Raw genomic sequence first — 13,509 nt, forward strand, 5'->3', positions numbered from 1 at the left:
GAAAAAGAGCAAATTGAAAATCCCCCAATGAAATACCAAATTAGAAATACTGAAAATCAAAGGAGAGATTAATAAAATTGAAATCAAGAAAACTATTGAATTAATAAATAAAACAAAGAGCTGGTTTTATGAAAAAAACAATAAAATTGATAAACCTTTGGTCAATTTGATTAAAAAAAGAAAGAAGAAAATCAAATTACCAGTATCAAAAATGAAAAGGGTGAGTTCACCTCTAATGAAGTGGAAATCAAAACAATAATTAGGAATTATTTTGCCCAATTTTATGCCCATAAATTTGACAACCTTAGAATATCTACAAAAACATAAATTGCCCAGGTTAACAGAAAAGGAAGTAAAATTTCTAAATAACCCCATCTCAGAAAAAGAAATTGAGCAAGCCATCAATGAACTACCTAGGAAAATATCTCCAGGGCCAGACGGTTTTACATGTGAATTCTATCAAACATTTAAAGAACAATTAATTCCTATACTTTGTAGACTATTTGGGAAAATAGGTGAAGAAGAAGTCCTACCAAATTCATTTTATGACACAAATATGGTTCTAATACCCAAACCAGGTAGAGTCAAAACAGAGAAAGAAAATCATAGACCAATTTCCCTAATGAATATTGATGCAAAATTTTTAAATAAAATATTAGCAAAAAGATTGCAGCAACTTATCACCAGAATAATACACTACGACCAGGTAGGATTTATTCCAGGAATGCAAGACTGGTTCAATATTAGGAAAACGATTAGCATAATTGACCATATCAACAACAAAACTAGCAGAAACCATATGATCTTCTCAATAGATGCAGAAAAAGCCTTTGACAAAATACAACACCCATTCCTATTAAAAACACTAGAAAGTATAGGAATAAATGGAGCCTTCCTTAAAATTATAAATAGCATCTACCTAAAGCCATCAACAAGCATTATTTGTAATGAGAATATGCTAGATGCATTCCCAATAGGATCAGGGGTAAAACAAGGATGTCCATTATCACCCCTACTATTCAATTTAGTACTAGAAACGTTAGCTGTAGCAATAAGAGAAGAAAAAGAAATTGAAGGAATTAGAATAGGCAAAGAAGAAGCTAAATTAGCATAGATAAAAAATTTAAAAAAAGAAGTTAATGACCTTCAACTGTCAGCATTCACATCCTTGAAGTGACTTTTTTCATGGTTTCAAGCCTTTGTTTCATCTCTACATCAATAAACTCTAGCTAGATATTTTCATTTTGCCCAACTGTGTTTAGAATTCTAGCACTGTAATGGAAGCCTCCTTAGACTTGGAGTTCGGAGCCTAAGGCTTCACTCCAAGCTCTGGCACAATCTTCTGTAAGACTGAGTGCATTGACTAATGGCTATGGGCCTCATCTTCGTACTATGTAAACTCCTAAAATTGCACTAGACAATAGCCATAATGACCAATATGTTATAGTATTTTGGGGTTTGTGATGTGTTTTCCTCAGAACATTCATATAAATTCAGCTTAACTATTTAATTTGAAAAGCATAATTAATCACCAGGTATGTATTGAGTACTTACAATGTGCTAGCCACTTTGCCAAGAGCTAAGGATACAAAGAAAGAAATGAAGAAGGAGTACTGACTGTTAAGGAGCTTCCACCCAAAATCTGGGACAGCACACTAGCACAGTGGATAGAGGACTGAGCCTGGAGTCTGGAAGGCTTATCTCCCTGAGTTGGATTCTGGACTCAGATACTTAGTAACTATGTGACCCTAGACAAGTCACTTAATCCTGTTTACCTCAGTTTCCTTGTCTGTAAAATGAGGTGGAGAAGGAAGTGCAAACCACTCCACTATCTGCCAAGAGAACCCCAAATGGAGTCATAAACAACAAGAGTTCTGGACTCCTGCACAGACCTGGTGACTGAAGAGAGAGGTCAGATTCTCACAATTTCTGGCTTGAGGCTCAAGGGAAGAATTAAAAGGTAAACATGAAAGAGAAATCATAAGGGACTCACTGAGGTTAAACTGTTTACATTCCTATATGGGAAGATGATACTTGTAACTCCCAAGAATTTTATCTTTATTAAGGCAGGATTTGAACTTAGGAAGAAGAATCTTCCTGGCTTCAGGCCCAGCATGCTATCCCCTGGGGGGACTTAGTTGGCTCCCTTTTTACCCTGTCTCCTTTCCAAAGTCTGTTTTGCTTCTGATCACTGCCATCCTTAATCTGCCCTGCCTTCTATTAGACCCCACTTTCTCTTGTCCTCTTCCCTTCCTACCTTCTTGGAGGTTGAGATAGATTATTATATTTACATGAGGGTGTATTTTCTTCCTTCTTTGGACCAATTTCATCAAGAGTAAAGGTCAAGCATTGCCCAGCATCTCACCATTTTGTGCTCCACTGCAGAAGCTCTTGCTCTTTCTCTTTTTTATGTGAGATAATTTTTCCCATTCTTTCTCTTACCTTTTCCCAGTGTATCCCTCTTTTTCACTCTTATATTCTTTTTGGGAAGAATATCCGAATATAATCAACTCACATCCCTGCTCTCTGTCTTTACAGATTCCTTCTAACTATCCTAATAATGATAAAAATTCTTAGGAGTTACAAGTTATGACACAAATGTGCTGATCCCCAAACCAGGAGCAGAAAAAAATAAAGCTATAGGCCAATTTCCCTAATGAATATTGGTGCAAAAATTTTAAATAAAATACTAGTAAGGCAACTACAGCCATATATAACAAAGATCATGCATTATGGTCAGGTGGGATTTATACTAGGAATTCAAGGTTGATTCAATATTAGGGAAACTATCAGCATAATTGACCATCTCAATAAGAAAAATAACAAAAATCATACACTTATCTCAACATAGGGCAGAAAAAATTTTTGAGAAAATATAACTTTCTATTAAAAACACTAGAAATCATAGGAGTAAATGGAGCTTTTCTTAAAATGATAGGTAATAACTGAGACCATGGGAAGCATTACCCATAATGGAAAGGTACTTCAAGTCTTCCCAGTAAGGTGAGGGGTGAAGCAAGAATGTCCATTATCACTGTTATTTAGTATTGTACTAGAAGTGTGAGCTATAGTAATGAGAAAAAAGAAATTAGAGGAATTAGAATAGGCAATGGGAAACAAAACTATCACTTTTTGCAGATGATATGGTATACTTAGAGAATTAACTAGAAAATTAGAGATAATAACTTTAGCAAAGTTGCAGAATATATAATAAGTCTACATAAATCACTAGTATTTTTATATACTATTAAGAAAGTCCAGCAGGAAGAGATAGAAAGAACAATTGAATTTAAAATAACTGTAGACAACATAAAATACTTGGGAGTCTACTTTCCAAGACGTATCCAGGATGAACACAATTACAAAATTCTTTTCATACAAATAAAGTCAAATCTAAACAATTGGAGAAATATTAGTTGCCCTTGGGTAGGCATTGCTAATATAACAAAAATGGTAATTCTACCTCGATTTGCTTATTCAGTGTCATACCAAATACCAAAAGTTATTTGATAGAGTTAGAAAAAATAGCATAATTTATCTTGAATATTAGGGGAATTAATGAAAAAGAAGTGAAGGGAGGGGGCCTAGCAGTACCAGATGTAAAGCTGTATTACAAAGTGGTAGTTAGGAAGCAATTTGGTACTTGCAATGAAATAGCGTAGTGAGCCAGTGGAATAGATTTGGTATAAAATAGACAGTCAGAAATGCTCATCATAATCTAGTGTTTAATAAACTCCCAAATCCAAGCTTTGAGGACAAGAACTCACTATTTGACAAAAATCTCTTGGAAAAATGGAAAGCAGTTTTGCAGAAACTAGGTAGGGACTAATTTTTCACACTTTACATCAAGATAAAGTCAAATGGGTACATAGTTTAGACATAAAAGTTGATACCTGCAAATTAGGAAAGCATGGAAAATTTTATTTGTCAGATTTGTGGATAAGGGAAGAATTCATGACCAAACAAGAAATAGAAAGCATTACAGGATGTAAAATGGATAATTTAGGTGAAATAAGCTTTGTAGAAACAAAAGCAATGCTGACAGGACCAGAAGGAAAGCAGAAAAGTGGGGCGGGGGGAAGGTTTTATGGTGTTTCTCTGGTAATGGTCTCTTTTTCCAAATATATAGAAAACTGAGTCAAATTCATAAGAATATGAGTCATTATTATGCCAATAATTATGCCAATTATTAAATGGTCAAAGGACATAACTGGGCAGATTTAGAAGAAGAAATGAAAGCTATCTATGGTAACATACACAAAAATGCTCTAATTGATTAGAGAAATGCAGATTAAAACAACTTTGAAGTACCACCTCGCACGTATTAGATTGGTTAATATGACAGAAAAGGAAAATGGGAAATCCTGGAGGGGCGTTGAAAAATTGGGAGACTAATGTTCTGTTGGTGGAGTTGTGAACTGATCAACCCATTCTGGAGAACAATTTGGAGCTATTCAAAGGACTATAAAACTCTGCATACCCTTTGACCCAGAAACACCAGTACTAGTTCTTTTTCCTTAATTAATTAATATTTTTTTAGTTTACCACACTCAATTCCATAAGTTTTTGAATTCCAAATTTCTCCCCCCTCTCTCTCCCCTTTCCCCCCACCCCAAGATGGCATGTAATTTGATATAGGTTCTACATACACCTTTAAACTTATTTTCCCAATAATCAAGTTGTAAAGAATTATAGCCAATGAAATGAACTGTGAGAAAGATTTAACAAAACCAAAAATAAAATAAAACAAAAAAGAAATAAAAAAGAGAAGGCAAATAGTTTGCTTCAATCTGCATTCAGATTCCATAATTCTTTCTCTGGATGTGGATAGCTTTTTCCATCATGAGCCTTTTTGAACTGTCTTAGAACCTTGCCTTGTTGAGAAGAGCCAAGTCTACCAAAGTTAGTCATCACAGAGGCAATGTGTCTGTGGTTGTGTACAATGTTCTGGTTCTGCTCCCTTCACTCATCATCAGATCATATAAGACTCTCCAGGTTCTTATGAAGTCTATATGCTCCTCATTTCTTATAGCACAATAGTATTCCATTACATTCATATACCACAATTTCTTTAGCCATTCCTCAATTGATGGGCATCCCCTTGATTTCCAATTCTTTGCCACAACAAAAAGTTGCTATAAATATTATTTGTACATACAGTTCCTTTTCCCACTTGTATGATCTCTTTGGGATACAGCCCTAGAAGTAGTATTACTGGGTCAAAGGGTATGCATATTTTTATATCCCTTTGGGCATAGTTCCAAATTGCTCTCCAGAATGGCTGGATCAGTTTGCCACTCCACCAACAGTGCAATAGTGTTCCAATTTTCCCACATCCTCTCCAGCATTTATCAATTTCCTGTTTTGTCATGTTAGCCAATCTGACAGGAGAGATGTGGTACCTGAGAGTTGTTTTGATTTGCATTTCTCTAATCAATGGTGATTTAGAGCATTTTTTTCATATGACTATAAATAGCTTTAATTTATTCCTCTGAAAACGGCCTATTCATATCCTTTGACCATTTATCAATTGAGGAATGACTTGTATTCTTATAAATTTGACTCAGTTCTCTGTATATTTTAGAGATGAGGTCTTTGTCAGAGACATTGGTTATAAAAATTCTTTCCCAATTTTCCCTCCTAGTCTTGCTTGAATTTGCTTTGTACAAAAACTTTCAATTTAATGTAATCAAATTTATCTATTTTGCATTTTGTAATGATCTATCTCTTGTTTAGTCATAAATTCTTCCCTTCTCCATAAGTCTGATGGGTAAACTATTCTCTTCTCTCCCAAATTGCTTATAGTATCAGCCTTCATATCTAAGTTGTGAACCCATTTTGACTTTATTTTGGTATATGGAGTAAGATACTGTTCTATGTCCAATTTCTGCCATACTATTTTCCAGTTTTCTCAGCAGTTTTTGTGAAATAGTGAGTTCTTATCCCAGCAACTGAAATCTTTGGGTTTATCAAAGAGTAGATTGCTATAGTCATTGACTACTGCATCTTTTGTACCTAACCTCTTCCACTGATCCACCACTCTATTTCTTAGCCAATACCAAGTAGTTTTGATGATCACTGTTTTATAATACAGATTAATATCTGGTATGGCTAGGCTTCCTTCCCTAGCATTTCTTTTCATTAATTCCCTTGATATTCTGGATTTTTTTGTTCTTCCAGATGAATTTTGTTACTATTTTATCTAGCTCTACGAAATAATTTTTTGCTAGTTTGTTTGGTATGGCACTAAATAAGTAAATTAATTTAGGTAAAATTGTCATTTTTATTATATTAGCTTGAACTACCCATGAACTGATGATTTTCCATTTATTTAGATCTGACTTTATTTGTGTGAGAAGTGTTTTGTAATTGTGTTCATATAGTTTGTGGGTTTGTCCGGGCAGGTAGACTATGAAATATTTCATAGTGTCTGCAGTAACTTTAAATGGAATTTCTCTTTCTATCTCTTGTTATTGGTCTGTTATTAGCATTATATAGGAATGCTGCAGATTTATGTGGATTTATTTTAAATCCTGCAACTTTGCTAAAGTCATTTATTATTTCAAGTAGTTTTTTCCTTGATTCTTTAGGATTCTCTTAAGTATATCATCATACCATCTGCAAAGAGTGATAACTTAGTTTCTTCTTTGCCTATTTTAATTCTTTTGATTTCTTTTTCTTTTCTTATTGCTAAAGCTAACATTTCTAGTACCCAATTGAATAATAGGGATGATAATGGACATACTTGTTTTACCCCAAATCTTATCAGAAATGCGTCCAGCTTATCCCTATTACATATAATTCTTGCTGATGTTTTTAGGTAGATGCTACTTATCATTTTAAGGAAGACTACTCTTATTCCTATGCTTTCTGGTGTTTTTTAATAGGAATGGGTGTTGTATTTTGTCAAAAGTTTTTTCTGCATCTATTGAGACAATAATATGGTTTCTGCTAGGTTTTTTGTTGATATGGTCAATTATGTTGATAGTTTTCCTAATATTTGATGTTATTTTTTTTTGGAAGGGGGAAGGCAGGGCAATTGGGGTTAAGTGACTTGCCCAAGGTCACACAGCTAGTAAGTGTATCACGTGACTGAGGCTGGATTTGAACTCAGGTCTTCCTGACTCCAAGGCCAGTGCTCTACTCACTGGGCCACATAGCTGCCCCCTAGTTTTCCTAATATTGCCCCAGCCTTGCATTCCTGGAGTAAATCCTACCTGGTCATAGTGTATTATTCTCATGATAAGTTGCTGTAATCTTTTTGCTAATATTTAAAATTTTTTCATCTATTTTCATTAGGGAAATTGGGCTATAATTTTCTTTCTCTGTTTTGCCTCTTCCTGGTTTAGGAATTAGTACCATATTTGTGTCATAAAAAGAATTTGGTAGGACTCCTTCTTTGCCTATTTTCCCAAATAGTCTATAAATGATTGGAATTAACTGTTCTTTAAATGTTTGATAGAATTTGCTTGTAAATCCATCTGGTCCTGGATATTTTTTCCTAGGGAGTTCATTGATGGCTTGTTCAATTTGTTTTTTTTGTTGTTGTTTTTGAGATGGGGTTATTTAGGTATTTTATTTCCTCTTCTGTTAATCTAGGCAATTTCTATTTTTATAAATATTCATCCATTTCCCTAAGAATATCAAATTTATGGGCATAAAATTGGGCAAAATAATTCCTAATTATTGGTTTAGTTTCTTCTTCATTTGAAGTAAATTCACCCTTTTCATTTTTGATACTGGTAGTTTGGTTTTTTCTTTCTTTTTTTTTAATCAAACTGAGCAAAAATTTATCGATTTTATTGGTTTTTTTCATGAAACCAGCTCTTAGTTTTATTTATTAGTTCAATAGTTTTCTGGATTTCAGTTTTATTAATCTCTCCTTTGGTTTTCAGTATTTCTAATTTGGAATTTAATTGGGGATTTTCAATTTGTACTTTTTCTAGCTTTTTCAGCTGTATGCCCAATTCATTGATCTCCTTCTTTATTTTATTCATGTAAGAATTTAGAGATATAAAACTTCCCCTAAGAACTGCTTTTGCTGCATCCCATAAGTTTTGATATGTTTTCTCATTATTGTCGTACTCTTGAAAGAAGTTATTGATTATTTCTATGATTTGTTGTTTGACCCATTCATTCTTTTTTTTTGAATGATTTATTTATTTATTTAATATTTTTCGTTTTCAACATGATTTCCACAAGATTCTGAGTTACAAATTTCCCCCCATTTCAACCCTCCTCCCCACTGCAAGATGGCATATATTCTCATTGCCCCATTTCCCAGTCAGCCCTCCCTTCTGTCACCCCACTCCCCACCCCCAATCCCCTTTCCCCTTACTTTCTTGTAGGGCAATATAGATTTCTATACCCCATTGCCTGTATATCTTATTTCCCAGTTGCATGCAAAAACAGCTTTGTTTGTGAGCATCCGCTTTTAGAACTTTGAGTTCCAAATTCTCTCCCCTTTTCCCTCCCCACCCACCCTCCCTAAGAAGGCAAGCAATTCAACATAGGTCACACATGTATCAATATGTAAAACACTTCCACAATAATCATGTTGTGAAAGACTAACTATATTTCCCTCCATCCTATGCTGTCCCCCTTTATTCAATTTTCTCCCTTGACCCTGTCCCTTTTTAAAAGTGTTTGCTTTTGATTACCTCCTCCCCCTATCTGCCCTTCCTTCTATCATCCCTCCTTTCTTATCCCCTTCCCCCTACTTTCCTGTGGGGTAAGATAGCCAATTGAGTGTGTATGTTATTCCTTCCTTAAGTCAATTCCAATAAGAGCAAGATTCACTCATTCCCCCTCACCTGCCCCCTCTTCCCCTCCAACAGAACTGCTTTTTCTTGCCATTTTTAATTGAGATAATTTACTCCATTCTATCTCTCCCTTTCTCCCTCTCTCAATATATTCCTCTCTCACCCCTTTATTTCATTTTATTTTTTAGATATCATCCTTTCATATTCAACTCACCCTGTGCCCTCTGTCTATATATATATGTATATTCCCTTCAAGTACCCTCATACTGAGAAAGGTTTCATGAATTATAAACATCATCTTTCATTGTAGGAATATAAAAGAACAGTTCAACTTTAGTAAATCCTTTATGATTTCTCTTTCTTGTTTACCTTTTCATGCTTCTCTTGATTCTTGTATTTGCAAATCAGCTTTTCTATTCACCTCTGGTCTTTTCACCAAGAAAGCTTGAAAGTCCATATTTTGTCTTGGAGCATTATACTCAGTTTTGCTGGGTAGGTGATTCTTCGTTTTAATGTCAATTCCTTTGACCTCTGGAATATCATATTCCAAGTCCTTTTATCCCTTAATGTAGAAGCCGCCAGATCTTGTGTTATCCTGATTATGTTTCCACAATACTCAAATTGTTTCTTTCTAGCTGCTTGCAGTATTTTCTCCTTGACCTGGGAACTCTGGAATTTGGGGACAATATTCCTAGGAGTTTTCTTTTTGGGATCATTTTCAGGTGGCAATGCATGGATTTTTTCAATTTCCATTTTACCCTCTGGTTTTAGAATATCAGGGAAGTTTTTCTTGATAATTTCTTGAAAGATGATGTCTAGGCTCTTTTTTGATCCTGTCTTTGAGGTAGTCCAATAATATTTGAATTATCTCTCCTGGATCTGTTCTCCAGGTCAGTCATTTTTCCAATGAGATATTTCACACTGTCTTCCATTTTTTCATTCCTTTTGTTCTGTTTTATAATTTCTTGATTTCTCATAAAATCACTAGCCTCCACTTGCTCCAATCTAATTTTTATAGTAGTATTTTCTTCAGTGGTCTGTTGGACCTCCTTTTCCATTTGGCTAATTCTGCCTTTCAAGGCATTCTTCCCCTCATTGGCTTTTTGGAGCTCTTTTTGTCATTTGTTTTTGTCTGTTTTTTAAGGTGTTGTTTTCTTCAGTATTTTTTTTGGATCTCCTTTGGCAAGTTGTTGACTTGTTTTTCATAATTTTCTCACGTCACTCTCATTTCTCTTCCCAGTTTTTCCTCTATTTCTCTTACTTGTTTTTCCAAATCCCTTTTGAGCTCTTCCACGGCCTGAGACCAAGTTACATTTTTCTTGGAGGCTTCTGATGTAGGCTGTATGACTTTATTGACTTCTTCTGGCTCTATGTTTTGATCTTCTTTGTCACCAAAAAAGATTGTAAAGCCTGAGTCTGAGTATGAGTCCTTTTGCGCTGCCTGGTCATATTCCCAGCCAACTACTTGACCTTTGAGCTTTTTGTCAGGATATGACTGCTTATAGAGTAGAGAGTACTTTGTCCCAAGCTTTAGGGGCTGTGCTGCTGTTTTCAGAGCTACTTGTACTCCATTGTCACCACAAGCTCTGCCACAGCAGCGCTCCTCCTCCCCCAAGAACCACCAACCAGGATTTCAACCCAGATCCAAGCAGGACAAAGCAAGAGGACCCTGTCCTCTGCACCAGCAAAGTGCTTCCTGCACTCCCACTCTGATCTGCCACTCGATTACTTCTACCGGGTGGGCCAGGGATTCTGGGAGCGGCTGATGCTGGAGTTCTGGAAGCAGCCACAGGAGCTTCCTGCTGCTGTTGCTGCCACCGTTGTGCCACCTCTGCACCCCCAAGGGCTGGGGCCAGACTGCTCTCACCCAGATCCAGCAGTTTTCCCACTAACCTGTTCCATCATCTCTGGCATTTGTGGGTTAAGAAATCTGGTAACTGCTACAGTTCCGTGATTCACGGCCCCAAGCCCTGCTCTAGCCGGCTCCTGGTGTCATCTGTCCTGGTGCGGCCCATGCTGGGCTGCACTCGGCTCTCAGCACTGTGTGATACACACTTCCCAGCAACCATCCAGGCATTCCTGAGCTGGAAACCTGCTTCTCTCTGATCTTTCGTGCATTCGACAGCTCTAGAATTTGCTCAGAGCCATTTTTACAGGTGTTTAGAGGGATTTGGAGGAGAACTTAAGCAAGTCTCTGCTTTCCAGCCACCATCTTGGCTTTTTCATTTGCATGCCCATTTGATTTATCTCCTTTTTCTCTATTTTATTCATGTAAGCATTTAGAAATATAAAACTTCCCCTAGGAACTGCTTTTGCTGTATCCTGTAAGTTTTGGTATGTTGTCTCATTATTTTCATTCTCTTGAATGAAGTTATTGATTGTTTTGTGATTTGTTCTTTGATCCACTCATTCTTTGGGATTAGATTATTTAGTTTCGAATTGGTTTTTAGTTTATCTTTCCATGGTCCTTTATTACAAATAAGTTTAATTGCATCAGGATCTGAAAAGGATGCGTTGAGTATTTCTGCCTTTCTACACTGGATTGTGAGGTTTTTATGCCATAGTACCTGGTCAGTTTTTGTGTATGTGCCATGTACCACTGAAAAAAGGTATATTCCTTTTTATCCCCATTCAGTTTTCTCCGGAGGTCTGTCATATCTACCTTTCTAAAAATTCTATTCACCTCCTTAACTTCTTTCTTATTTATTTTGAGGTTAGACTTATCAAGTTCAGAGAGGAAGAGGTTGAGATCAACCACTAGTATATTTTTGCTGTCTATTTCTTCCTGTAACTCCCTTAACTTCTCTAAGAATTTGGATGCTGTACCACTTGGTGCTTACATGTTAAGTAATGATATTACTTCATTGTTGGTGGTGCCTTTTAGCAAGATATAGTGTCCTTCCTTACGTCTTCTAATTAGATCTATCTTTGCTTTTAGCTTTTATTTCTTCCTTTTCCCTTCCCCTCCTCAAAAGAGTTTTACTTTTGACTACCACCTCCCTCCATTTTCCCTCCCTATCAACCCCCCTGCCTTATCTTACCCTTTTCCCTTACTACTTATTACCTCCCTTCTAATCACCCCCTCCCCTTTTTTTCCCCTTTCTCCTCCTACTGCCTGGAGGACAAGTTTGATTTCTATACTTATCAGAGCATGTTATTTCCTCCTTCAACCAAATCCAATGAGAGTAAAGCTCAAACACTGCTTTTCTCCCTCCTTTCTTTCTCTCTACTATAATATGTTTTTGTGCCTCTTCATGTGATGTAATTTACCCTTTTCTACCCCCTCCTTATGTCTACTTCCAGAACAATCCCTTTATACCCAATAACTATTTTTTTTATCATCACATGAGTTAATTTATACTCACACTTTCTGTCTGTGAATATCCCTTTTAATTGTTGTGGTAACTATATAATTCTTAAGATTAACATGTATATATATATATATCATATATAACTCAATGTAATCCTATATAAGAATGTAAACAGTTTTCCCCTATTGAATAGCATAACTTTTTTCCCCTAACATTTTTATGTGTCTCTTGAGTTTTGTATTTGAAGATCAAATTTTCCATTGAGCTCTGGCCTTTTCATCAGGAAGGTCTAAAATTCCCTTATTTCATTGAATGTCCATCTCCTTGCTGGAAAAATTATGCTCAATTTTGTTGGATAGTTGATCCTTGGTTGTAGTCCAAGTTCCTTTGCTTTGCAGAATATCATATTCCAATCCCTCTGCTCTTTTAATGTAGAAGCTGCAAGGTCCTGTGTTATCCTTACTGTAATTCCATCATATTTGAATTGTTTCTTTCTGGCTGCTTGCAGTATTTTCTCCTTGACCTGATAATTCTGGAATTTGGCTATAATATTTCTTGTAGTTTTCAATTTGGGATCTCTTTCAGGGGGTGGTTGGTGGATTCTTTCAATGACTATTTTACCCTCTGGTTCTAGGACCTTGGGGCGATTTTCCATGATGATTTCTTGGAAGATACTGCCCAGGCCCTTTTTTTCATCATGACTTTCTGGTAGACTGATTATCTCTCCTAGATCTATTTTCTAGGTCAGTTATTTTTCTAATGAGATATTTTATGATTTCTTCTATTTTTTCATTCTTTAGATTTTGTTTGATTCTTGATCCCTCCTAGAGTCATTAGCTTCTAATTGCCCAAGTCTAATTTTTAATGAATTGTTTTCTTCATTTAGCTTCTGTACCTCCTTTCACATTTGGCCAATTTTACTTTTTAAGCAGTTGTTTTCTCCAATTAGGTTCTGTACCTCCTTAACCATTTCACCAATTTTACTTTTTAAAGATTTGTTTTCATCAGTGAACTTTTTTTCCATTTTTTCTCTTACCTCTCTAATTTGGCTTTTAAAATCCTCTTCAAGCTCTTCCAGGAGTGATTTTTGGACTTGAGACCAGTTCATATTCAGTTTTGAGGTTTCAGATGTGGGTATAGTGTCAATGCTGTCCTCTTCTGAATTGGTATTTTGATCTTCCCTGTCTCCATAGTAAGAATCAATTGTCTTTGTTTTTCTAAATTGCTTCTTCATGGTGTTTATCTTTTTCCTGGTTTTTAAAGTGTGTCTCTGCTTCTGGGAAACAGGGGGCTCTGTCCCAAGTTTCTTGTGCTGGAAAGTGGGGCCCTGGTTACTAGCTTTGTGTGCTGTGGCCTCTGGTTTTCCCAGCTAGAGGCTATATAATGTTGCCATTCACCTGGTGCTGAGCTGAGGCTAGTTGGTGTGTACCAAGGAT

Source organism: Trichosurus vulpecula, chromosome 2 (genome assembly GCF_011100635.1).
Source record: "Trichosurus vulpecula isolate mTriVul1 chromosome 2, mTriVul1.pri, whole genome shotgun sequence".
Classification (NCBI taxonomy): domain Eukaryota; kingdom Metazoa; phylum Chordata; class Mammalia; order Diprotodontia; family Phalangeridae; genus Trichosurus; species Trichosurus vulpecula.